Below are 23,455 nucleotides of genomic sequence, written 5' to 3' on the forward strand. Positions count from 1 at the left end.
GCACAATGCTTTGTTGACAAGTAGGGTCCATGGCTTCCCAGGGTCAACGATTCACTCTAAACCATCAGCTGTTACAAACTGAAATCGAGACTGATCTGACGAAGGCACAATTTTCCTATCGTCTAGGGTCCAACTGATGTGGTCAGGAGCCCAGGAGGGCAACCGGGGGCCATGTCGTGCTGTTAGCAAAGGCACTCACGTCGTTAATTTTCAGCCATAGCCCATTAATGCCACATTTCGCCGTACTGTCCTAGCGGATACATTCATCGTACGCCACACACTGATTTTCGATGTTGCTTGTCTGTTAGCACTGACAACTCTATGGAAACGCCGCTAGTTTCGGCCGATAACAGAAGGCTGCCAGCTGCTGCGTTGCCCGTAGTGAGAGGTGTGAGGTAACGGGCGAATTGTGGCGCCCTGAAAATACTATAAGTTGGCGTGGCCGCACGGACCGCTCCTCAAAACCGGGGCCCGGTAGCAAACGCGTGGTGCCAAACGTTAGCCGGACGAAAGGTGTAGTCCCAGCGCATGGTCCAGCCGCGTGGCTGGGAATTCCTCTGTGACGAGGACGGTGCTTTGTGTCGATGAAGGAGATGTCTATGCCGGGAGTGCCAAAGATGGCGGACTTTGTGAAAACTCAATGGCAGACATTTCATAGTTCGGATAGAAATTAATAGTAGTCATATGAATCATGATACCTCAAAAAGAAACATGTACATTACCATTATTTGTACGACGATTCTGATGGTGTAATCAGATTTTCCATATCTTTTTAGTTAAAAAGTTTGGTATCTGACTAAATTATACAAGTAACACGCAGCAACGAATTTCCAGAATATAAACGCATCATCCGATTTTGTCGATCGCTGTGTTTTTAGAAAGCTATTAGTGTAAACCTAAATTGGTTTGAGCTACAGGCATGTAACTTGAATAGTACATGAGTCATTGGAGGTCACAGTGGCCGATTACTATCGATCGCGTCAGGCCATAAGTACTCCACAGTCACACGAAAAAACTGTAGCAGCATGCTTATAAGTATATTTATTCGTGTATATCTTTGTTTATATTCGATGTATGCTATTCATGTGTGTGTGATGTCCTTAGGTTAGTTAGGTTTAAGTGGTTCTAGGTTCTAGGGGACTGATGACCACAGAAGTTAAGTCCCATAGTGCTCAGAGCCATTTAAACCATTTTTTTATACTATTCATGAAGAAACTGGTCAATTATTTACTGCGTTTTAGAAAGCACAGAGACATTAGGCTCCTGGCCTACCTTTGGTTCAAATGGCTCTGAGCACTATAGGACTTAACATCTATGGTCATCAGTCCCCTAGAACTTAGAACTACTTAAACCTAAGTAACCTAAGGACATCACACAACACCCAGTCATCACGAGGCACAGAAAATCCCTGAACCCGCCGGGAATCAAACCCGGGAACCTGGGTGTGGGAAGCGAGGCCTACCTTTGGCTTCTTTTCTTTTGATATATGTTTCTTTAATAGTTCATGTATTTAATAACGTGTTTATGGTCCAGCCGTAGGAATATTTATTTAATTTCAAGTATTAAATGTATATCCAGTATTTCGTATGTGCTTAAATATGTTTGTGAGTGTACGTTCGCTTGGAGACATGGAGGGAACGCTGTAGCCAGTCACAGCGCTCGTGAATGGGGAGACTGGATGGAAGCGAGTTCTGGAGAGAGGACACGGGTAGTTCTGGACGGTACGGCACAGGACGGGCAGTGCTGGACGCGGAGGAGAGGCGGGGAGTCGCGGAGAGACTAGGAGAGCGTGGAGCAGTTTGCGCGTAGTCGCGACAGATAGAAATACTTCGGAGTGCCGACTTGTGCAGTTGTGAGATTTCCGTGGCTTCTACAGTGAAGACGTAGTGTGCGTTTGGAAGTGAATATCTCGCGAGCTATGTTGTCGTTCATAACTAATTACGTGCAGTACGAATCTATTGTTTCCCTGGTTATTCAACTTATATTTTATTTAATTGCTGGACCATCGACACCAATAAGTGTTTTGCAAAAATATACCGCATTCGCAAAAGTACTTCTACTATCGTACTCATCATTTAAAATCGTTAAGATAGTACATGAAATTTCATTTAATTGCAATCTTTCATTTATGAATTTATATGTTACATTCTTAATTCGTAATTGCCGAGTGATAAAAACCTTCGACCATTCGATACATGTGTGTATTCTTGTCGCATACTGTAGACTCAGCAGTATTTGGCCTGTAATGCGGCAACCACGTATCCCAGCCCCTAGAAAACATAACCAGCCAAAACTTATAAAAAAAATGGTTCAAATGGCTCTGAGCATTATTGGACTTAACAGCTGAGGTCATCAGTCCCCTAGAACTTAGAACTACTTAAACCTAACTAACCTAAGGACATCACACACATCCATGCCCGAGGCAGCATTCGAACCTGGGACCGTAGCGGTCTCGCGGTTCCAGACTGACGCGCCTAGAACCACACGGCCACACCGGCCGGCCCAAAACTTATAATATTGCAACTCTCAGTCGGAGGGTGCGTAGTTATTTGAAAGCCCGCAGAGGTAATGCCTGAAATTTGGTATTTCTCCGAAATGGAATGTCCGATCCTTCTAGCTGCAACTACCACTCTGCTTTCAAAGTCTGCTAATTGCCATCGTACGGCAATAATCATGTCAGATCCTTTCCACATGAATCACCTGAGAATGACCGAGTGAGGTGGCGCATTGGTTAGCAAACTGGACTAGCATTCTGGAGGACGACGGTTCAGACCCGCGTCCGGCCGCCCTGATTTAGGGTTTCCTTGGAAAGGGCACGGTCGACTTGCTTCTCTGTCCTTTCCCAATACGATGGGACTGACGACCTCGCTGTTTGGTCCTCTCCCCCTAATCAACCAAGGAACCAACCTGAGAACTAATGGCAGCTCCCCCAATCCACTGCCCCTTTATACTTTGCTTATGCGTTCTACCAATATCTGTGCATTCACTATCCCACGACTTTTTCCACCTCAGTGTAAATGAATAACAAAGTAGTTCATTCGCGGGGCAATACTGTCCGTAGTTACTTCACAATTCGTGAGCGTCTTTTATTTGTGTCTTCGCAACTACAAAAAATGCGGGTTTCTTTCACCAGACGCGTTTCCCTTTATTGAGGTAAAGCATAGTCAGTGCTGGTCATTTCCGTTTGATATCTCACCTACATCTGGAAATGCCGTATGCTAGCATATCGTTGGTGTTTTTCCTCTTTAGACACTGATAGATGTGGTCTAATGTTTAGTTGCTCTGCAGCGCTATCATTTTTTATGTTTTACATAGCACACTTTCTCCTACAGCACTGTTTTCTGTTTATTCCTACACTTCTAAGTAATAGCGTAATTTAAATGACTGTTGACAAAATATTACTGCAGAATAATACGTTTCATGTTTTTTGTGTGCAATGCAACTCTGCTCGAATTTGCAAATTACGTAACAGTGTAGTTTAAAATTAATTATTCTTCTCTCAATGAAACCTTATGAACTTTCCAGAAATAACTTACTATAACAGAAAACAAATATTTAACAAAATTAGCAGTTTTAAAATCATTATAGTGAGTAAGGCATATCTGTTCATTGCGCGAACTGTTTTGCAAACTATTATTATGCTTATCCATTACGGATATTTTAGAACCGTGACTGCATATTGAATGTAAGTAAGTTGTACAGAACTGCAACCAGTCACTCTTTTGAATAATTGTGTTTTATTCCATGAACCGATTTTCGAACCTTTTCAGGTTCACCTTCAGATGGTTTCAGAAAGTCACATCATTACTGCTAGCACAATTCTAGGTGCTGGCTCTATGACAAAAAGATGGAACCCACTTTAACGTATCGCCATGACTATAGCTTATCTGTCGATATGGATGTAAATTTAGTTTTTTACTTACTGCAACAGTATAGGCGGCTTTTTTCGGTAGTGTCCATCTGTCTGTCTCCATTTTTATGTCCAGTTGTTGTATCACTACACACACTTCCACACAAACTATATTAATTACACTCTGACAGCGAGACTTTTCCAGCATCCAGCATGCGCTTTACAACTGTTGCTTGTAACAAAGATCTTGACAGAAAGTCATGACATAGGCGTACTTTGCACAGAGATGTAATTTGTTCTTCTTTACATGTATTAAGGTCGATATAAGGGCAAATATTTTAATCAGACTGGCGATAACGTGAGAGTACAAAGTAAAATAAATAAATATACTAGTACAAGAACAAACTTCAGGTGATCTGATATCTTATTTCTATTTGTATATTACGTATAATACAGGCAGTTTATAGCATTTTTTTAAAAATGTGATTGGCATTAACATGGATATCCATGAATCAATGCCAAAAAATGGTTCAAATGGCTCTGAGCACTATGGGACTTAACTTCTAAGGTCATCAGTCCCCTAGAACTTAGAACTACTTAAACCTAACTAACCTAAGGACATCACACACATACATGCCCGAAGCAGGATTCGAACCTGCGACCGTAGCGGTCGCCCGGTTCCAGACTGTAGCGCCTAGAGACGCTCGGCCACCCCGGCCGGCAATCAATGCTACAGAGTTATTGTATCTGCAGTGAGATGCAGCTGTCTGTTACACTAGGTTCTTAATATTTAAATTAATAAATAACCTTCAGATGAACTGTTGACTTATTTCTGTTGTTATGTTAACATGATCTGCGGTATTAGCAAGAGTAGATTCTGTTTATTTCAGCCAAAGGTATACGTATAAAGGTTATAGTGATTGTAATGGTCTAAAGCTGTTCGTATGGCTGAACACTTTATATTTAAAAACCATGAACAAAAGTTCTTTAGCTGTTGACTTATTATTATTCTAACATTAAAGTGATCTGGAATATTGGTAAATGCAGCTTCTGATTGTTCCAGCTAGAAGTAATATTTATAAAAGTACTAATTTATGTTAGCAGTAGAGGGCTTTAACATTTAGAAATATAGTACCGGTTTTATTCTGTGGTAGGTTAAAGGTTTTATTCTGTGGTAGGATATTAGATTGGCACCGGTGTAGTTGGGATGTAAGGAGGAGGAGGAGGGTCGTTGGGGGTGGGGGGTTGGGGGGGGGGGAATGGAGAGGCGGTGTGGGGTTCGTTGAGTGGTTACTTATTTTGAACTAGTAGATCTTCAAACTTCTGAAGGCAAAATTTGTTTCTCAGTTCAATTTGATCATTGAGTAGGTAGTCAGGTGTTGTATTTGTGTAGATAAATACTTCAATTTCTTCAAGAAGGTCAAGTATTGTGTCTTTGTTGGCAAAATGGAGTATTTGGAGATTATCTGCTATGTTGTTTGCAGAATGATTGTGTTGGGCAAGATGTGAGGCAAAGCTGGATTTATTCAGGTTGTTAAGTCGGAGTGCACCCATGTGTTCTTTAAATCTTGTTGTGAAGCTTCTACCAGTTTGTCCAATGTAGAAACTTGAACATGAGTTGGAAATGAGTTTTTACACACCTGACTTTTGATACTGTTGTATAGTGGTTTCGGTGCTGTGTATGATTTTATTTTGTATTTTGTTCTAGGTGAAGAAGCTTAATTTAATGTTGTATGTCTTGGAGAGGTTGGCAACTTACATGTTTTTCAAACCTTTAAATTTGAAGTGTATGTGTTTAATGCAAATTATTCCGTTGGTTTTCTGATTAAATTTAAATTATGACATCAACTGTGGCTATACATCGGAGCTCCAGTCAATACCTTTGGTTCCGTTCTCGCCCGATTACAGTTCAATTATTAGTTCGTAATTACAGTTTATAAACAATTAATGATCATAAGGTAACGTTTTGCACACGCACTCAGCTGAAGACCGTTTTTAAACAATGGGAAATCTAAAATTATAACAAATTCAGTTTATTTATTCCAAATTTCACATTCTTATTTTTACCGTTTTTGTCAAAATTTATTTCGATCGTTATCGCGCAAAAGTAGTTGCACGATAACGGTTCGATTATATCTACACTTACCAGAGTTTTCATTATCCATTGGAACATATACCTTTCCCAAATAACAAGGAATATTAGTTGGATGTACTCGAAAATGTTAATGAATGGAAGTGTAGGTCCTGCTGGTGTGCGATAAGAGTGGTCCATTGTTAGTGGCCGGGCCAAATAGTTCACGAAATAAGCATCAAACGAAAAAACTATAAAGAATTAAACTCGTCTAGCTTGAAGGGGGAACCCAGATGGCGCTGTGGTTGGCCCGCTAGATGGCGCTGCCATAGGTCAAACGGATATCAACTACGCTTTTTTTAAATAGGAACCCCCATTTTTTATTACATGATCGTGTACTACGTAAAGAAATACGAATGTTTTAGTTGGACCAGTTTATTCACTTTGTGATAGATGGCGCCGTAATAGTCACAAACGTATAAGTACGTGGTACCACGTAACATTCCGCCAGTGCGGACGGTATTTGCCTCGTGATACATTACCCGTGTTAAAATGGACCGTTTACCAATTGTGTAAAAGGTCGATACCGTGTTGATATATGGCTATTGTGATCAAAATCCCGAATGGGCGTGTGCTATGTATGCTGCTCGGTATCCTGGACGACATCATCCAAGTGTCCGGACCGTTCGCCGGATAGTTACGTTATTTAAGGAAACATGAAGTGTTTAGCCACATGTGAAACGTCAACCACGACCTGCAACAAATGATGATGCCCAAGTAGGTGTATTAGCTACTGTCGCGGCTACTCTGCACATCAGTAGCACACAAACTGCGCGAGAATCGGGAATCTGAAAAACGTCGGTGTTGAGACTGCACTAGTATCATATTTCTATGCACCACGAATTGCATGGCGTCGGGACGATGACAGATTTTTAGCACGCGTTATATTTAGTGACGAAGCGTCATTCACCAACAGCGGTAACGTAAACCGGCATTAAATGCACTATTGGGCAGCGGAAAATCCACGATGGCTGCGACAAGTGCAACATCAGAGACCTTGGCATGTTAATGTATGGTGCGGAATTATGGGAGGAGGAATAATTGGCCCCCATTTCATCGATGCAATCTAAATGGGGCAATGTATGCTGATTTCGTGTGTAATGTTCTACCGTTGTTACTACAAGATGTTTCACTGCATGACAGAATGGCGATGTCCTTCCAACATGATAGATATCCAGCACATAGCTCGCGTGCTGTTGAAGCGGTATTGAATAGCATATTTCATGACAGGTGGATTGGTCGTCGAAGCACCAAACCATGGCCCGCACGTTCAGCGGATCTGACGTCCCCGGATTTCTTTCTGTGGGGAAAGATGAATGGTATATGCTATTGAGATCGCCCGACAACGCCTGACAACATGCGTCAGCGCATTGACAATGCATGTGCGAACATTACGGAAGCCGAACTACTCGCTGTTGAGAGAATGTCGTTACACGTATTGCCAAATGCATTGAGGTTGGCGGACATCGTTTTGAGCATTTACACTACTGGCCATCAAAATTGCTGTACCACGAAAATGACGTGCTACAGACGCGAAATGGACTGACAGGAAGAAGATGCTGTGATATGCAAATGATTAGCTTTTCAGAGCATTCACACAAGGTTGGCGCCGGTGGCGACACCTACAAGGTGCTGACATGAGGAAAGTTTCCAACCGATTTCTCATACACAAACTGCAGTTGACTGGCGTTACCTGGTGAAACGTTGTTGTGATGTCTCGTGTAAGGAGGAGAAATGCGCAGCATCATGTTTCCAACTTTGATGAAGGTCGGATTGTAGCCTATCGCGATAGCCGTTTATCGTATCGCGACATTGCTGCTCGCCTTGGTCGAGATCCAATGACTGTTAGCAGAATATGGAATAGGTGGGTTCAGGAGGGTAATACGGAACGTCGTGCTGGATCCCAACGGCCTCGTATCACTAGCAGTCGAGATGACAGGCATCTTATCCTCATGTGTGTAGCGGATCGTGCACCCACGTCTCGATACCTGAATCAACAGATGGGGACGTTGTCAAGACAGCAACCATCTGCACGAACAATTCGACGACGTTTGCAGCAGCATGGACTATCAGCTCGGAGACCATGGCTGCGGTTACCCTTCATGCTGCATCACAGACAGGAGGGCCTACGATGGTGTACTCAACGACGAACCTGGGTGCACGAATGGCAAAACGTCATTTTTTCGGATGAATCCAGGTTCTGTTTACAGCATCATGATGGTAGCATCCAAGTTTGTCGACATTGCGGTGAACGCACATTGGAAGCGTGTATTCGTCAGCGCCATACTGGCGTATCACCCGGCGTGATGGTATGGGGTGCCACTGGTTACACGTCTCGGTCACCTCTTGTTCGCACTGACGGCACTTTCAACAGTGGCCGTTACATTTCAGATGTGTTACGACCCGTGGCACTACCCTTCATTCGATCCCTGCGAAACCCTACATTTCAGCAGGATAATGCACGACCGCATGTTGCAGGTCCTGTACGGGCTTTTCTGGATACAGAAAATGTTGGACTGCTGCCCTGGCCAGCACCTACTCCAGATCTCTCACCAACTGAAGACGTCTGGTCAATGGTGGCCGAGCAACTGGCTCGTCACAATACGCCAGTCAATACTCTTGATGAACTGTGGTATCGTGTTGAAGCTCCATGGGCAGCTGTACCTATACACGCCATACAAGCGCTGTTTGACTCAACGCCCAGGCGTATCAAGGCCGTTATTACGGCCAGAGGTGGTTGTTGTGGCTACTGATTTCTCAGGATCTATGCACCCAAATTGCGCGAAAATGTTATCACATGTCAGTTCTAGTATAATATATTTGTCCAATGAATACCCGTTTATCATCTGCATTTCTTCTTGGTGTAACAATTTTAATGGCCAGTAGTGTATTGCGTTAATGTTGTATTTACAGGTAATCATGCTGTAACAGCATGCGTTCTCAGAAATGATAACTTCATAGAGGTACATGTATCACATTGGACCACCCAAAATAAAATGTTGAAACGTAACAACCATCTGTATTTTAATTTAAAAAACCCACCGGATACCAACTGTTCGTCTAAAATTGCTATTACAGCGCCATCTATCACAAAGCGAAAAAAGTGGTCCAACTGAAACATTTATATTTCTTTACGTACTACACGAATATGTAATAAAAATGGGGGCTCCTAATTTAAAAAACGCAGTTGATATCCGTTTGACCTATGGCAGCGCCATCTAGCGGGCCAACCACAGCACCATCTGGTTTTCCCCTTCAAGCTAGACAAGTTTCGTTCTTTGTACATTTTTCGTTTGACGCTTATTTCGTGAGATATTTGGCCCAGTCATGATCAATGGACCACCCTGTACACAACACTTACACAACGCAGATCCCCAAACAAGGTATACCACGTGCCACAGCGCTGCGTGAACGTCTTACTAAATTGTTAGTCTCAGCGGATATAAAGGTAAGATCCTTGGTATGAAAGTGCACTAACCACTGAATGGTTGATTCGGTATGCCGATACAATTGTTCGCCTTAATCGGTATTTTTATAAAAAAGAAATAAATATCTTTATTCGTTTCGCTCACAGCCTGCATCAGAAACTGTCAGACTGGAAACACAGCAACTGACCCATTTTACTACAACTACATTGGTGTGAAAACTTAAGAACGAAAGGAACTTTCGCACGATGTCATTGCCAAGTAACATAGCTCGGAGCACACGTAGAAAGAAGTGGTGCTGTGAAGTACAGAAGGCAACTGAAAGACATACGCAATGAAACGAAAAGAAGGGACACTCTTATTTGAGCACAATAATCAGACTGAAGTCAAGTGATTCGTGGTTGTCCGTTGGACACTGCAAAAGGAGGTACATGGTTCTTAAAAGGATGTGTGATCATCATACACAAGGTTAGTAAGGTGTTCTTGTGGTAAGGCTGTTCCATTCCTTAAAAAAATTCAAATGGTTCCTAGCACTATGGGACTTAACATCTGAGGTCATCAGTCCCCTAGACTTGAAACTACTTAAACCTAACTAACCTAAGGACATCACACACATCCATGCCCGAGGCAGGATTCGAACCTGCGACCGCAGCAGCCGCGCGGTTCCGGACTGAAGCGCCTAGAACCGCTCGGCCGGCTTTCCATTCCTCCACCAGCGCGGTTGACAAGTGCTGGATGGTCGTCGGTGCGTTGCACGTGCTGCAGTAGTCTCCCCAACGCATCGCAGAAGTCCTCGATGGGATTTAAATCGGAGAAATGGACAGGCAGTCCATTTGCCGAACATCCTTTGGGCCCGAAAGCGGGTTGTTTGGAGGAAGAGACCAAACTGCGAGGTCATCGGTCTCATTGGATTACGGAAGGACTGGGAAGGAAGTCGGCCGTGCCGTTTCAAAGGAACCATCCCGGCATGTGCCTAGAGCGATTTAGGGAAATCACGGAAAACCTAAATCAGGATGGCCGGACGCGGGATTGAACCGTCGTCCTCCCAAATGCGAGTCCAGTGTGCTAACCACTGTGCCATCCCGCTCGGTGGGCCAGAGAGCTCCTGTACCAGTGCCGATCGGTGAAGTGGCGTATTGCCATTCATAAGGACGAGCTCAGGGACGAATGCGTCCATGAACAGACGCAAATGGGGAAGGAATACTTTGCTCGGTCAGTGTGCCGTGTTCAAAGATTCGGAGATCAGTACATTCGTGCAACATTACGTCTCCCCACACCCTCACCTGGAACTCAAAAACTATCATGTTCGACGATGCTAGCCGTGCTTTCTCATGATGAGAGGTGGGAACTCGTAATGCGCCCAGGAAAATTATCGAACATGATAGTTTTTATGGTGTATAACCTGTATACATATGCTGTAAACTAAATCGTTCCGCATCATTTAGATAAAAAATCATTCAAATGATGCATGCTACATGTAACTAACTGACCCTTTCTCATGCTGAACGAGCTATAGTGACGAATAATCTGATTGGCGAATCAGTATGATTTTGCTCCATTTCGAATGATGGCTAATGTACTTAGAGACAGTCTTTGTTGCCTACAAGAATGTAAAAGTTTATCCTCGTAGTGGCTCGCTCTGCCAGTGATCCAGTGATCTCAGTTAAGGATGCCTCTCCTGAACCCATGACCGCCGGAGCTGAGCAGTGGATCGCAATCTAGAGTGGGTCCTTTTCTCCGGCGGATTTATAACTGCTATAAAATATTCGTTCATGACATTAAAAACTTGTGATTACACTTCTGCTATCATTTCAAAGAATCTTATTTTACCATCCTCTTTTTTTTCAAGAGAATTGGAGGTGGTCAGACAATATTCATTATAATCTACGTTCCAAGAAGACCAGTAACGTCGTCTAGAATGGAGAGGACGTTAGTCTCTACAGTTGCTCACACGTATTAAAAAAACTAAACATTTGTTGCACCTTGTCCCCATATATACACTCCTGGAAATTGAAATAAGAACACCGTGAATTCATTGTCCCAGGAAGGGGAAACTTTATTGACACATTCCTGGGGTCAGATACATCACATGATCACACTGACAGAACCACAGGCACATAGACACAGGCAACAGAGCATGCACAATGTCGGCACTAGTACAGTGTATATCCACCTTTCGCAGCAATGCAGGCTGCTATTCTCCCATGGAGACGATCGTAGAGATTCTGGATGTAGTCCTGTGGAACGGCTTGCCATGCCATTTCCACCTGGCGCCTCAGTTGGACCAGCGTTCGTGCTGGAGGTGCAGACCGCGTGAGACGACGCTTCATCCAGTCCCAAACATGCTCAATGGGGGACAGATCCGGAGATCTTGCTGGCCAAGGTAGTTGACTTACACCTTCTAGAGCACGTTTGGTGGCACGGGATACATGCGGACGTGCATTGTCCTGTTGGAACAGCAAGTTCCCTTGCCGGTCTAGGAATGGTAGAACGATGGGTTCGATGACGGTTTGGATGTACCGTGCACTATTCAGTGTCCCCTCGAAGATTACCAGTGGTGTACGGCCAGTGTAGGAGATCGCTCCCCACACCATGATGCCGGGTGTTGGCCCTGTGTGCCTCGGTCGTATGCAGTCCTGATTGTGGCGCTCACCTGCACGGCGCCAAACACGCATACGACCATCATTGGCACCAAGGCAGAAGCGACTCTCATCGGTGAAGACGACACGTCTCCATTCGTCCCTCCATTCACGCCTGTCGCGACACCACTGGAGGCGGGCTGCACGATGTTGGGGCGTGAGCGGAAGACGGCCTAACGGTGTGCGGGACCGTAGCCCAGCTTCATGGAGACGGTTGCGAATGGTCCTCGCCGATACGCCAGGAGCAACAGTGTCCCTAATTTGCTGGGAAGTGGCGGTGCGGTCCCCTACGGCACTGCGTAGGATCCTACGGTCTTGGCGTGCATCCGTGCGTCGCTGCGGTCCGGTCCCAGGTCGACGGGCACGTGCACCTTCCGCCGACCACTGGCGACAACATCGATGTACTGTGGAGACCTCACGCCCCACGTGATGAGCAATTCGGCAGTACGTCCACCCGGCCTCCCGCATGCCCACTATACGCCCTCGCTCAAAGTCCGTCAACTGCACATACGGTTCACGTCCACGCTGTCGCGGCATGCTACCAGTGTTAAAGACTGCGATGGAGCTCCGTATGCCACGGCAAACTGGCTGACACTGACGGCGGAGGTGCACAAATGCTGCGCAGCTAGCGCCATTCGACGGCCAACACCGCGGTTCCTGGTGTGTCCGCTGTGCCGTGCGTGTGATCATTGCTTGTACAGCCCTCTCGCAGTGTCCGGAGCAAGTATGGTGGGTCTGACACACCGATGTCAATGTGTTCTCTTTTCCATTTCCAGGAGTGTACATAATTCTGGTCTAGTTTTATACAGTGTAAGTTGCTTCTCCTTTTATTTAAGCTAACTGCGTACTTTGGCTGTGTGAATTATAATGGACAGTCGAAGAAGACAGTTACGACATCGTGGAGGGTGAATTTACTCCCAAAGTAGACGTGCCACTTCGAGAAAGTTCTTAGCCGCTCTCCTGATGACACGTGTCCTGTGTGTGTGAAATCTTATGGGACTCAATCGCAAAGGTAATCAGTCCGTAAGCTTACACACTACTTAACCTAAACTATCCTAAGGACAAACACACACACCCATGCCCGAGGCAGGACCCGAACCTCTGCCTGGACCAGCCGCACAGTCCATGACTGCAGCGCCCCTGACCGCTCGGCTAATCCCGCGCGGCTGAGACGTGTCCTATCTACACACAATTTCAATAATCTTAATCAACACTCGCACCATAATCGTATAAATAATATGACCAGGTTAAGTGAAGTTTACACCGATCTGACAACACTCGGTTTATTCCTACGAGCTTAATCACACTCGCTCTGCAACCGAATTCATGCACTTGAATCTTTTTGAATAGAGTTGGTCATTGCTGGTGATTTCCTTAAGATCGCCCATAATTTAATACTGTAGGCTGACTAAATAATGTCAGTTTCAGAGAGTAATTATTTTTTTTTTATTCTCGTTCGCGTACCACGCACATACGCACGATCCTCTGTTTAAAGGTCAAACGGGACTCTTAAACATCATGAAGCATCACAAAACCAATTTTACACGGTTTTAGGGTGAATATAACTAAAATTTCGCTAGTTGGGCCGGTGGAGACGGAAAAATATTCACCAGCTGATACGGCCGCTAAACCTGCTGGGCAGAACAGGTAGCAGGATTGCGGAAAGGCCCAAAAATTGAGGTCAGTTTTTCCTTCTCATTGTCATTTATTGTAATTTAATAACCTTTACAACCAAAGCGGCACATAGCTGGACCTTTACCGAAAGCAACTCTTTCACCAAATATATTAAAAAACTTATCACGGCTACGCGGAAAGCCCTAAGGCTAAGCAGATAGAACATACATATGCAAGGTGCAATACCTATGGCTGAAGGCCACAATTAAGTTTCAAAATTTTAAAATATATTACCATAATCTTTTAAAGGCGGAAGGCCGCAATGTTTAAGCTTGAAAGGTAAATTTAAAAATTAATTTTGCAAAATTTATAAGAAAATAAAAAAATTACCATAATCCTTAAATTTAAAGTAGCTGACAACAGATAATTAAACACCGGTGACACTCAGAAGCCTCCAGGGAGGTCGGTCTGCCCTCGTTCACTTAGGCGAGACAGGTGGTGAGCCCAACTATACTAGATCTGTCGGAATCCAACCCCGGGACAACCACGACATGCTTCCCATCAATCAGTACATGAGAATTCAATCTGTAAAGGTTACAAACGTTATAATCCACAATGGAGTATTTATTAGCTGTCAAAATTACACACCATGTTGGACAGCGACAACAGGTGAGGAAAGGACGCTGCCTGAAATTACGTTAGTGGCCAGGGAAGGTAACCGGAAGACTAACGGCCACAAGGCAGAAAATTACACCGGTGCACTCGAATTGTAGTCAACCAAAATAGTTAATTGCACCGCATGGCGGCTAAATTTCAGCAGTGGAAATACTCGGAGTTTTTCATAGGAAACCTCCCCAACAGCAAACCACCGAAACGAACCACCACAACATGAAAGGACATGGCCTGGGTGGTTGAAACCACTACTCAACTTTGACATCCTGGGTCGGTGAACTACGAAGCTCGTAGCGATCGGACAGCTCCGACACTGCGAAGGGACCGGAAGCGGACCCAGCCGACTGAACTGCGCAGAGATATCTTCTCTGGTCCGCAGCAATCGACCGACTGTCTGCTGGTCCGTCCGCAACTGCTGCTCCGTCGCGACTGCACTGCTGGTGCTGTGGGGCGGCGGGTGGAATAATTTGTTAATGTTCCTATTATTTATTTAATGCTGTTGTTTGCCGTTCTTAGCACTGGCTCTCTAACTACAATATTGGCAACCAGAAAGTGATTAGCAAAACGTGAAGCCTGTAATTAGAATTCCTAGTGCCCACTTCGTCTGAGAAATACATTTATAGCTACAGCTTATAGCTCTGAGGAATTAGGAGATTGTCTGGGATTCATAATCAAAAACCATTCTCTCAAAAATGTTCACTATATTCTGAAAGTTACAGACCAAAAAGAATTCACACAATCCAACTACCAGAGCGGTTCAGAGTCTAATGCACTGATGCAACTATAACTGTTCAAATTAAATGTTTAAGTGAATGCTCGCCATAATTTGATGATAATGTTCATCAAACGCCACGCTAATAATGGTAGAATGTCTGTCCTGCGGCGGCACTTGAAAATACGACATACGCAAACTAAAGATAGATCATTAACGTCATACCAAAATTAACACTTCACTCGAAAACGATTTCATGGTTACGCATATCCTGAGTAACTTATTACTGCATCCGAGGCTGTTTATATCAACGATACCGACGCAGTGCGACTCCCGGCACAGATGGTGCGCTAATCAGCGTATGGAAAGAACTGGGGCCTTTCATTTCTCACGCAGCGTTCTTACATATAAAGCCACGGTGCGGACGGCTAAGGGAACGCCTGATCAAATCTGCTCTCCCGACTAGCTGCTGGGCTAGTAATGCACCACTTTAAGTTATCGAATAAATCATTGCTTCCTTTGCTGATGGCCGATGAAGCTCTCAATTTAAATGAGCAGTCAGCACACAGGTAAGTCATAATAATAAAAGTCTGACGTGGCTAAGTCAAATATTTTGGGCGAGATAATTAATTTAATTACACTATATGCAGTAGACGAGCTCTGAACTTGCCCTTTGGAGATACGCTATCGCTATAGTTTTATAGTTATTCGGTTGAAACTTCTCACATCTTTACGATTATAGCGGATCTCCCTTCTACTTAAATTTAAATATCCTAGCTTTATTTATTCGCCTACTTAATCTATCTTGCTTCCTTAATTTTTAAGATAAAAACCAGAAAACCATGAATTTCAACTAAGATTTTAATTTGTGAGATCCAGAATACTGTTTCTACTAAATTATTATGTAAAAGGAGTCTAAATATAAATATTTAAGTTTCTAGCTATTTTCTGTTGCGCCAACGATTTTTACAGAAAAACGTCCAAATTTCGAAAATGGTTAAAGTTATTGAACTGATATTCAACACATATTGATTTAGTATTACTCCTGACATGCTAGAAACGTTTCAGGTTATTTACTTGATTTTCAAAGTATTGCACAACATTTATGACGTCAGAGCTAGTTACAGTGGACTGGCTGGCACACAATGGAAAGACTGATGTGAAGTTCATAAGGCGTGAGTAGGCTGCTTCGCTACAGTGCGTCTCCCACTCACTTCGAGACACGCGACGGCGGAAATACTGGCTCAGACCCAACCATGCAGAGGAAAACGCCCACTGGCTAAACGACATCCCTGCACCAGGAAAGGAACGACCTAAGTTCCACAAGATGGTAATTCAAGGCGCCCAGAAGCACTCGGAGAACCAGTTACATGTCGCCCGACGAGACGACCGACCTCTCAGAGCCAGTACGCCGACAACATTTAAAATAATCGTCAGTGGAACTAAACGCCAACTACACACACAACCTGACAAACACTTACACGAAGACTGAACGATACCCAACAGTAACTAAGCACGCACGAAGACAAATCGGGAGTCGATGCACACACACACACACACACACACACACACACACACACACACACACACACACACAGCCGACTCATGAACGAGCGGATAGCGAAAGCGCGTCGTCCGGTAGGACGACCGACCGACGATCCACCAAGACCGTGGCCTGGCTCAAGTGATGCGTGGCGGCAATGGTCGGGCGAGCCATGTCGACGCAGACCTCACTGCTGCTCCAACCCGACTGGACTAGGGCCTCATTGCAACTTCTCGACTGGCAGGTCCGGAATGCGCTCCAGACGCGTTCCAACTGACTGACAGACCCGAGGACCCGCGCGACCGCTACGGTCGCAGGTTCGAATCCTGCCTCGGGCGTGGATGTGTGTGATGTCCTTAGGTTAGTTAGGTTTAAGTAATTCTAAGTTCTAGAGGACTGATGGCCTCAGAAGTTAAGTCCCACAGTGCTCAGAGCCATTTGAACCATTTGACAGACCCGAATTCGCTATCCGAACCCACTACCAGAACTGCCATCCGACAGACAACGACCGGGAAGTAATAGCAGTCCAGCAAAGATACTACGAGAGGGGACATACCGATACGCACTGCTAACGCCGCTCAAAGCAGCAAAGCAGCAACTCAGTGACGGTAGTAATTTAAATCAACGTAGTGAGATGGAAGTACGTTAAAAGCAGGGTGTAAAATACACGACGGCAGGAACACGAGCCATGCACGGCTCACTAGCTTTACAGGAATAATGTTCAGACTGTCCGTTGTTGGTTTGTGTAGTTAGTAGTGTTAGTGTCAAGAGTTGCTGTTGGTGCTTGTACTGTTACGGCGACAAAGGGTTGAAACAGAAGCATCAGTGTCCATTATATTTCTAGACAGTAAACGTTGGTCCGGACAGGGTGAGCAGGACTTTACTCGTCAAGTTGTTTTATCAAAACAACAGCAGTAATGCTGCTGCTCTTCGCAAGTATCGATACATTAAAGGAGCAGGGAGATGTCCTCTATCTGCACAGAGGTTGAAGAACATGATTCAGCAGTGTTGCCCCTTGAAGAGGCGGACGGCTAATTACGCCACAAATTGTTGATGAAGTAACTGGTGCCATGGATGAGAATGCTGGACGCAATTTGCGATCTTCAAGCAGCGCACGAGCTGTTCCACGACAGGTATGCAAACTATTCACGAGAATAATGGAAACCTGTGAAATCCCCAGAGAATGGAAAATAGCCAAAATCATTTCCATACTTAAACCAGGGAAGAGTGGAACTGACGCAGGGAACTTCAGGCCAATCTCATTACTGTGCAAACCAGAACTGGAGGAACAACTACCAGTGGAGCAAGCAGGTTTTAGACAAGGAAGAAGCTGCTGCGACCAGGTGCTGGCATTTACCACACACATTGAACGAGGCTTTCAGGAAAAGAGGAAAACAGGGGTAGTCCTGATTGATGACATCAGCGTACGACACTGTATGGCTAAACGGTCTCATGTTAAAACTGGCAAAGATAGCCAAATGCAAAACAACGTTGAAGCTCATGAACAACATGCTGGGCGAAACGAAGTTCGGGGTCAAATTAAATGGTGAAGCCAGCAAGTGCCATACTCTAAAAAATGTTCTTCTGCAAGGATCAGTCTTAGCTCCCTGGCTCTTCAACATCTATACGTATAGCAGATTTGCCTGATTTGCACTCATGTAAATTTGCCTACGCATGTGATTTAGCTATTACAGAGCAAAGTAACTCGTTTGAAAACCTGGAATCAACACTAAATGAAGATCTAGCTACACTGAAAAAATACTGACACATGGCATCGAAAAATCATTGTGACAAAAACAGTAAGCACAATCATGCATCGAAACAACAAGGAAACGAGAAGGGAATTGCACCTGGTTATAAATGGTAAAGCTGTCAGCCACGAGAATTTCCCAAAATATCTCGGTATTAAGCTAGATCGCAGCATGACTTTCAGGTAACACCTAACTGATACTGCCCAAAAGCTAAAGACGAGAAATAACCTGCTCAACAGGCTGGCAGGCACCACTTGGGGTTGTGATGCTGCCACTCTACGAACTGCTGCACTGGCACGGGTGTATAGCGCTGCAGAATACTGTGCCCCAGTCTGGAGCAGAAGCCCGCACGCCATAAAAGTTGCTGTACAACTAAATGCCACTCTGAGAACCGTCACCGGCACTCTGAGGCCAATCCTCGTTGAGTGGCTCCCGGTGCTGGCAAACATCGCTCCTGCTTCCATACGTAGAGAGAAAGCAACCCAGGACATAGTAGAAAAAAACTGAAGCAAACCCGAGGCTACCCATACATGCCGCCATGGGAGGACCCACGAGACTCGAGTCCAGGAAACCTATCGTCTGGAGCAGAACATTGGGCACGGAGGGTCTCGATGCTGAATGGAAGAATGCATGGCGTCGTGGAAAACCATCACCTAATCCACGACCCAACCAAAAGGGTTGAAGGCTTCAATCTCAACAGGAAACACTGGTCGGCTCTAAAGAGGTTTCGCACGGGAGTTGGACGCTGCAGACAGCAAACAACCAAGTGGGGCTATATAGACGATTCGTGTTGTGACTGTGGAGAGGTACAGACAATGGACCATCTTCTGGTTTGTAGCATTCATGGTTTCAGAGACGGCTCTCTGGTGTCGCTCCACAAGTTAACGGACAATGCCAGGAAATGGCTCCATAATCTTAATGTTACTGTGTAATTAATTGTCATCAATTTATGTGATTTTTGTTCCATTTAATGTAATAATATAGTTTCCCTGACATAACTGTAATGTAATAACTGATATAATTTGTTTCCACATTGTAAGTTCCAAACGTTTATTGTGATTTATATTAATGTCATCTGTTCTTTGTAAAATGTATCTGGCAGATCGAACGAGAAATAAATAATCCACGACGGCTGAACACATCGTGAGCCACCGTTCAAAATGTGTTGTAAACAGTTGTGAAACGTTATCCGTACAACCTTCCGGGCTATCGTTACATTGAGCAACGTTTATTACCCGGAACGTAAACATTGTACATAATTAAAAGATATAATCCTCTCACGTGGAAATGTGCTTTTTTCAACGGTTCATTCGTTATTTCTCTTCCACATGTCCTTACAAAAGTGTTCATAAAGTTTCATTCCTACGGCCACGCGCTTTTCATGGATGACCTCTCAGGCAGCGAAAGTGTAATAGTAACCACGTTGTACTGTTATGTGCGATTATTTTTCGTTTCATTTCATTTACAGAATATTTAAAGACTAGCTGCCTTATATATATATATATATATATATATATATATATATATATATATATATATATATATATATATACTCCTGGAAATTGAAATAAGAACACCGTGAATTCATTGTCCCAGGAAGGGGAAACTTTATTGACACATTCCTGGGGTCAGATACATCACATGATCACACTGACAGAACCACAGGCACATAGACACAGGCAACAGAGCATGCACAATGTCGGCACTAGTACAGTGTATATCCACCTTTCGCAGCAATGCAGGCTGCTATTCTCCCATGGAGACGATCGTAGAGATGCTGGATGTAGTCCTGTGGAACGGCTTGCCATGCCATTTCCACCTGGCGCCTCAGCTGGACCAGCGTTCGTGCTGGACGTGCAGACCGCGTGAGACGACGCTTCATCCAGTCCCAAACATGCTCAATGGGGGACAGATCCGGAGATCTTGCTGGCCAGGGTAGTTGACTTACACCTTCTAGAGCACGTTGGGTGGCACGGGATACATGCGGACGTGCATTGTCCTGTTGGAACAGCAAGATCCCTTGCCGGTCTAGGAATGGTAGAACGATGGGATCGATGACGGTTTGGATGTACCGTGCACTATTCAGTGTCCCCTCGACGATCACCAGTGGTGTACGGCCAGTGTAGGAGATCGCTCCCCACACCATGATGCCGGGTGTTGGCCCTGTGTGCCTCGGTCGTATGCAGTCCTGATTGTGGCGCTCACCTGCACGGCGCCAAACACGCATACGACCATCATTGGCACCAAGGCAGAAGCGACTCTCATCGCTGAAGACGACACGTCTCCATTCGTCCCTCCATTCACGCCTGTCGCGACACCACTGGAGGCGGGCTGCACGATGTTGGGGCGTGAGCGGAAGACGGCCTAACGGTGTGCGGGACCGTAGCCCAGCTTCATGGAGACGGTTGCGAATGGTCCTCGTCGATACCCCAGGAGCAACAGTGTCCCTAATTTTCTGGGAAGTGGCGGTGCGGTCCCCTACGGCACTGCGTAGGATCCTACGGTCTTGGCGTGCATCCGTACGTCGCTGCGGTCCGGTCCCAGGTCGACGGGCACGTGCACCTTCCGCCGACCAATGGCGACAACATCGATGTACTGTGGAGACCTCACGCCCCACGTGTTGAGCAATTCGGCGGTACGTCCACCCGGCCTCCCGCATGCCCACTATACGCCCTCGCTCAAAGTCCGTCAACTGCACATACGGTTCACGTCCACGCTGTCGCGGCATGCTACCAGTGTTAAAGACTGCGATGGAGCTCCGTATGCCACGGCAAACTGGCTGACACTGACGGCGGCGGTGCACAAATGCTGCGCAGCTAGCGCCATTCGACGGCCAACACCGCGGTTCCTGGTGTGTCCGCTGTGCCGTGCGTGTGATCATTGCTTGTACAGCCCTCTCGCAGTGTCCGGAGCAAGTATGGTGGGTCTGACACACCGGTGTCAATGTGTTCTTTTTTCCATTTCCAGGAGTATATATATATATATATATATAGGTCGCACATTATACAGTTTAACATATAATAGCACATTGTTCCACATTACAAGCAAAATTTGTTTTGAGCAATGAAACAACATTAGGAACAACGTGTTGCAAAGAAAATTTTACAGGAAACAGAGAGTTAAAATCATAAATTGCACTGGGAATGAGCACACAGGAGCTGTTTTGTTCTGGCTCAAATTACCTCCGAGTCACAAAGAACGGCGTGCGCGAAGCCGCACTCTTCTGGTACGCTGGAGCCTCCCCCACAGTGATGCTAATTCGCTGGATCAAAGACGCGTGTGGGGAAATTTGATCTGCCCTGGAGTGGTCTGCTGTATGTACCCTTACATCCCTTCACACCAAAACCAACGAGAATTTAGTGATTTCGAAAGTGTCGGAATAGTTCCCCAAATTGGAAGAAAAGAAAGAAAAAAATCTGGCCAAAATGTAGCCGCATGTATCCCAGAAACGGAAATATAGTCACGAATTACAATGGCACACATCTTTCAAATTAATGGTCTGAATGTCAGTATCTCAAAAGAGCATACACATCACATTCATCGATCCCTATAAATCTGTAATTCTTGCAAATTTTCTTTGTATGTGACACAACAGTTTAACAAAAATCATAACATTTTACACTCTTATTTAGTTTCAGTCCATTTTCAAATGTCTTGGAGTTTTGTTTTCAAAACCACAAGGAAATACCACATAAAACGCGTATCTCAAAAATTAAAATTATGTATCAGTGTAATTAACAAAGCTTATGAAGGAAAGGAATTTGTATGTTGTTGTCTAAGCAGCCTGGTTTAGAGTAATAACTGAGAATTAAGCAAACATTAAAGTCAAACTTTGACAATACCAACTTTTTGGTCACTCAGTATTGCTTGAATAGAAATACAAGAAACGAACACTAATGATTTCATGCATTCAGTAGCTCATCTTTTCACTCAAAACTTATGCACAAGCAGGTACTACGGTGTGGTAAGGAAGCTGTGCACATGCCAACACATCACTGTTTGTGTGGTGCCAATTCGCCCTCCTCGCAAGCCGCTTGGTACGGCGCCTCACTGTGTAATACACCAATGAGGCAGCACCCTGCTTAGCCCCGCTGAACGAAGTCGCTGGCCGCGCCCCACGGCTATGCGCCCGGGTGCCGACTTAAGCCTACCCTACACAGCGCTCTCCTCTGCTGCTGTCCATGTGCTGACGTAAGATGGCGCCAACACATCGTGTAGACGTTGCACAAAGATCGACAGAGGCCAAAAACAGACTCACAGGAAGTGTGTCACCAACGCCTTCTCAGCCGGCAGTGTTTAAATAGCGTTCCGCGGACCAGATGGCCGGTTAGTTCGAGTTAGTTGGAGTCTGATCACAGTGTGTCGCACCGAGTAGGATCCGGTGTCATCATTAGCAGCCCAGCGGGGATCGCAGTAGCAGTTATCTCAGCCAATAACACAGAGACAGGCAATACATAGCAACCATATAGTGTACATTGCGGACTTTGTACTTCACCGGCAGTGACGCTAACGTGAACTATACAGAAGAGGTAGTACCACAATGCCTAGCTGGCGGTAAGTAACATTATGTCTTTTTGAATAAAGAACACATTTAATCTATACATGCTGTTTGTGCCGTAGAATGAGGATACCGGCAGCCAAACAACATCCTCTCCTGAATGAGATTTTCATTCTGCAGCGGAGTGTGCGCTGACATGAAACTTCCTGGCAGATTAAAACTGTGTGCCGGACCGAGACTCGAACTCGGGACCTTTGCCTTTTGCGGGCAAATGCTCTACCGACTGAGCTACCCAAGCACGACTCACGCCCCGTCCTCACAGCTTTACTCGCAGGAGAGCTTCTGTTAAGTTTGGAAGGTAGGAGACGAGGTATAGGAGACGAGGTACTGGCAGAAGTAAAGCTGTGAGGACGGGGCGTGAGTCGTACTTGGGTAGCTCAGTCGGTAGAGCACTTGCCCGCGAAAGGCAAAGGTCCCGAGTTCGAGTCTCGGTCCGGCACACAGTTTTAATCTGCCAGGAAGTTTCAACATCTTCTCCTTGCTCCTATGGTACAGCTCCAAAGCGACAACGAGACGACATAAAAGTCCGAATCTCAAAATGCTGTCGAAGACGATCGTCA

At 45.1% G+C, this 23,455-nt stretch overlaps 1 non-coding gene across 1 annotated transcript; it reads right to left on the minus strand.

Moving 5' to 3' along the window:
- Positions 1–23,059: 23,059 nt before the first annotated feature.
- Trnal-caa lies at positions 23,060–23,134 on the minus strand. The gene has a single exon. It is a non-coding gene; the product is annotated as a tRNA-Leu (tRNA).
- Positions 23,135–23,455: the final 321 nt, after the last annotated feature.

This window comes from Schistocerca piceifrons, chromosome 8 (assembly GCF_021461385.2).
Source record: "Schistocerca piceifrons isolate TAMUIC-IGC-003096 chromosome 8, iqSchPice1.1, whole genome shotgun sequence".
Classification (NCBI taxonomy): domain Eukaryota; kingdom Metazoa; phylum Arthropoda; class Insecta; order Orthoptera; family Acrididae; genus Schistocerca; species Schistocerca piceifrons.